Source organism: Oncorhynchus gorbuscha, unplaced genomic scaffold, assembly GCF_021184085.1.
Source record: "Oncorhynchus gorbuscha isolate QuinsamMale2020 ecotype Even-year unplaced genomic scaffold, OgorEven_v1.0 Un_scaffold_1478, whole genome shotgun sequence".
Lineage (NCBI taxonomy): Eukaryota > Metazoa > Chordata > Actinopteri > Salmoniformes > Salmonidae > Oncorhynchus > Oncorhynchus gorbuscha.
In genome coordinates this window covers 65,001-70,000 of record NW_025746247.1, presented here as the reverse complement: position 1 = coordinate 70,000, position 5,000 = coordinate 65,001, and the positions used below count along the sequence as shown (strand labels likewise).

The following is a 5,000-nucleotide window of genomic DNA, read 5'->3' as shown; positions in this document are numbered from 1 at the left end:
AGAAAGTCATACCAAGGATAATTTAACTACTCAAATTTCTTATTTTGGGAACCTCTTCATTTGAGACATTGATTTAGGCCTTTACTACTATAGCCCATAGAAATACATTGATTAACACAACAGTCTGAAGCTGTAAAAAAAAAAGGGGTCTGTTCAGAGGGCTGCAATGTTAGTGTTTGGATATTAGTCGTGTCACAAAGATCTGCAAAGTGTTTTCAAAAACTAAGAAGAATCCTGTGAAAACAATACAAGGTACGTCATGTTACCTCAGAACAGGGACTGGTAGGATCCCATCAGTGTTACCTCAGAACAGGGACTGGTAGGTATGTCATGTTACCTCAGAACAGGGACTGGTAGGTATGTCATGTTACCTCAGAACAGGGACTGGTAGGATCCCATCAGTGTTACCTCAGAACAGGGACTGGTAGGTACATCATGTTACCTCAGAACAGGGACTGGTAGGATCCCGTCATGTTACCTCAGAACAGGGACTGGTAGGATCCCATCAGTGTTACCTCAGAACAGGGACTGGTAGGTACATCATGTTACCTCAGAACAGGGACTGGTAGGATCCCATCAGTGTTACCTCAGAACAGGGACTGGTAGGATCCCATCAGTGTTACCTCAGAACAGGGACTGGTAGGTACATCATGTTACCTCAGAACAGGGACTGGTAGGATCCCATCAGTGTTACCTCAGAACAGGGACTGGTAGGTACATCATGTTACCTCAGAACAGGGACTGGTAGGATCCCATCAGTGTTACCTCAGAACAGGGACTGGTAGGTACGTCATGTTACCTCAGAACAGGGACTGGTAGGTACATCATGTTACCTCAGAACAGGGACTGGTAGGTACATCATGTTACCTCAGAACAGGGACTGGTAGGATCCCATCATGTTACCTCAGAACAGGGACTGGTAGGATCCCATCACTGTTACCTCAGAACAGGGACTGGTAGGATCCCATCAGTGTTACCTCAGAACAGGGACTGGTAGGATCCCATCAGTGTTACCTCAGAACAGGGACTGGTAGGATCCCATCAGTGTTACCTCAGAACAGGGACTGGTAGGATCCCATCAGTGTTACCTCAGAACAGGGACTGGTAGGATCCCATCATGTTACCTCAGAACAGGGACTGGTAGGATCCCATCAGTGTTACCTCAGAACAGGGACTGGTAGGATCCCATCATGTTACCTCAGAACAGGGACTGGTAGGTACATCATGTTACCTCAGAACAGGGACTGGTAGGTACGTGTGTTTCTGGGTAATAGGATATCTCTGGTCGCCTGGGTAGAGAGAGAGCTGTTGAGTGTGGTGGCAGGTCTTTAAACTACAGGTCTGTAGTTCCCTGGGTAGAGAGAGAGCTGTTGAGAGTGGTGGTAGGTCTTTAAACTACAGGTCTGTAGTTCCCTGGGTAGAGAGAGAGAGCTGTTGAGAGTGGTGGCAGGTCTTTAAACTGCAGGTCTGTCTGTAGTTCCCTGGGTAGAGAGAGAGCTGTTGAGAGTGGTGGCAGGTCTTTAAACTGCAGGTCTGTCTGTAGTTCCCTGGGTAGAGAGAGAGAGCTGTTGAGAGTGGTGGTAGGTCTTTAAACTGCAGGTCTGTGTAGTTCCCTGGGTAGAGAGAGAGAGCTGTTGAGAGTGGTGATAGGTCTTTAAACTGCAGGTCTGTCTGTAGTTCCCTGGGTAGAGAGAGAGCTGTTGAGAGTGGAGGGAGGTCTTTAAACTGGACGTCTGTCTGTAGTTGTCTGTGTCGTTGGGACCGTTCACATTCGCACATACATTTCCACAGCTAATATAGACTTGCCTAGTTAAATAAAATATTTCGAAGAAAAACATCTCTAAGAACACACAGTACCTGCGTCAAAAAGGGTGTGTAAACGTTGTAAAAAGGCCATTTTAATTAAATAACGTTTTGGAGCAGTTTACCTGAGCTAGAATACGTATTCTCGTCTTTATAAACTGTGCTGGCTGTGTCCTCATCAATGAAACACATTGAGGCATGGTGCGTAGCTTCCGGGTCGTACTCATTACGAAAACAGTTTTAAGAACCAATCATTTCACTACACCCGCAATAACATCTGATAAATATATGTGTATGTGACCAATCATATTTGATTTGCACAGAACGAGAGTTTCTATTGGACAAATGCAGGGTGGGTTCCTCCCCGTTTTCCCTTTAAAGAACCAAACGGAAGCAGACAGATCAGAACGAGAGTTTCTATTGGACAAATGCAGGGTGGGTTCCTCCCCGTTTTCCCTTTAAAGAACCAAACGGAAGCAGACAGATCAGAACGAGAGTTTCTATTGGACAAATGCAGGGTGGGTTCCTCCCCGTTTTCCCTTTAAAGAACCAAACGGAAGCAGACAGATCAGAACGAGAGTTTCTATTGGACAAATGCAGGGTGGGTTCCTCCCCGTTTTCCCTTTAAAGAACCAAACGGAAGCAGACAGATCAGAACGAGAGTTTCTATTGGACAAATGCAGGGTGGGTTCCTCCCCGTTTTCCCTTTAAAGAACCAAACGGAAGCAGACAGATCAGAACGAGAGTTTCTATTGGACAAATGCAGGGTGGGTTCCTCCCCGTTTTCCCTTTAAAGAACCAAACGGAAGCAGACAGATCAGAACGAGAGTTTCTATTGGACAAATGCAGGGTCGGTTCCTCCCCGTTTCGTGCCATTTGCTTCCGTTTTAATCAACTTTATGCAACAGACTCGGCGTAATGAATACACGAAACCGCCTGTTTTCAATGTGGAGAGATACGATTTAAATATATATATATATATTTATTAATTATTATAAACACAACAAATAAAAATAAAAAACATAAATTTCAAACAAGAGTACATAAACCTAACATATCAAGAATCATTATCAATTTGTTAAATACTTTTACGGTGCGGATTGCTATTTTGTTTTTACATTTTCTGATCATTTCTAAATAATATTTAAATTATTTAAGAGAGAGTGTGAAGCAAGGGTTTGTTCTCTTCATTTTATGGATAAAGAATATTCCGTGAAAGATAAACACATGAACAACGAACGTTAAATCAGGATCCCGTATCCTCGGGATCAATATAAAACATACTGTCAGAGTGTCTCAGGTGAACATGTGGAGAGATCATATGCTACTAGTAGCCTCCTTCTATAGATATGCATAAACATCTCCGGTAGATGTGTCGCACTGCTTTGCTTTATCTTGGTCTGGGTCGCAGTTATAAATGAGAACTTGTTCTCAACTGACCGACCTGGTTAAATAAAGGAGAAATAAATTAAATAAAAATCTCCGATATATAAAGTGTTTATTCTCAAAGTTGCCGGGACGTGACGTGTCCTACTTATACCGGTACATTCGCAACAACTTAAAGCATTACGAAACTTACATTATATATATTACAAAAAAAGAAACCTCACGTAGCAAATAAACCATTTATTTATTTTGTTGTTGATTAAATTCGACACTCTTTATTGACCTCCGACACAAAAAACGACTTGCCTGATGGGTGAAACAAGGACAAAAACGCCACCTGCTGGAGGGAGACACGTTTCCCCCCCCCGACATGGGGTCTTCCTCTTCCTCTTCCACTTCCGCTCTGATCACACTTCGCGCCAAGGAGGATTTTTTTATTTTAAAGGAGCTGCTGGTGTAAACTAGTCTCATCACGATCAATAAGAAAAACTCATTTATTTTGTTGTGGATTATGGTAAGTCACGGCGTCTATGCATCGTAGGTCCAAATCAACAACTCATTCCCTGACAACAGCAACACAAGTGATTCAGTATTGCATAGGAATGCAAATGTCAGGACGCATGTTACTGTTTTAGGGGACGCACGAGCTATTACGAATGTACCGAATAAGCTCGTTAAGCCAACTAGATCCCAACCTGTAGTTGTTTTAGTAGGATTTCTAGCTGACTCACGAGCTATCATGCTAATGAAAACAATGCACGAAGCTGACTATCTTTGCAAGTCAGTTGTTTTACATGGCAAACATGAAAGTGACAGTCGTCTGGTCAATACGGACGACAAAATGATGGCATCAAGTGGCGTTTTTACACGGGCAGATCATAAATATAAATATGCGACGGTAGTAGAACTACAGCAACTGATGCAGCTAAATTGGGCTCCCGAATGGCGCAGCTCTCTTAGGCTACTGCAGTCCCTGGTTCGAATCCAGGCCGCATCACATCCGGCCGTGATTGGGAGTCCCATAGGGTCGCGCGGTTTTTGCCCACCGTAGTCCAGGGGTAGGCCGTCATTTGCTGACTTGCCGAGTTAAATCAAGTTTAATTATAAAGTATGTTTTTGTACCAGAACTAGATACTATATCTGTCCACGCAACATATCGCTCATGTGTAACTTAGCAATGCACGTCTTCAAATCAAATGTCATTCAATGTCTAGGATAGATCCCAAATTACACCGTATTCCTATAGAGTGCACTGTTTACTTTTAACCAGAGCCCTGTAGTACATTATATGGGGAATAGGGTGTCAATTAGGCTCAGTGCACTGTTTACTGTTAACCAGAGCCCTGTAGTACATTATATAGGGAATAGGGTGTCAATTAGGCTCAGTGCACTGTTTACTTTTAACCAGAGCCCTGTAGTGCATTATATAGGGAATAGGGTGTCAATTAGGCTCAGTGCACTGTTTACTGTTAACCAGAGCCCTGTAGTGCATTATATAGGGAATAGGGTGTCAATTAGGCTCAGTGGACTCATTTCCTCTCCCATCTTCCATTCTCAGGACATCAGGCGGTTCTTTGTATCAAGCAAACCCGCAGCACAGAAACCATCTCAGGATGGAACCCTCCACACGGAGAAGGAATCCACGAAGAAGAAGAAGAAATCCGTCTCAACAGACGAAGAAGTGAAGAAGAAGAAACCTGGCACCAAGGTATTATTATAAACCAGAGTCTCTAGTCAGTGAACTGGTCGACCACCAAGGTATTTATTATTATAAACCAGAGTCTCTAGTCAGTGAACTGGTCGGCCACCAA

The 5,000-nt window shown here is 43.4% G+C and overlaps 1 long non-coding RNA gene across 1 annotated transcript in view; it reads left to right on the top strand.

The window, feature by feature from the left end:
* Positions 1 to 3,597: 3,597 nt before the first annotated feature.
* LOC124022903 overlaps positions 3,598 to 5,000 on the top strand; it is a 3,090-nt gene continuing 1,687 nt past the window's right edge. The window contains exons 1-2 of the long non-coding RNA XR_006836648.1: positions 3,598 to 3,703; positions 4,748 to 4,897. This is a non-coding gene — a long non-coding RNA (uncharacterized LOC124022903). The remainder of the gene's footprint in view (positions 3,704 to 4,747; positions 4,898 to 5,000) is intronic.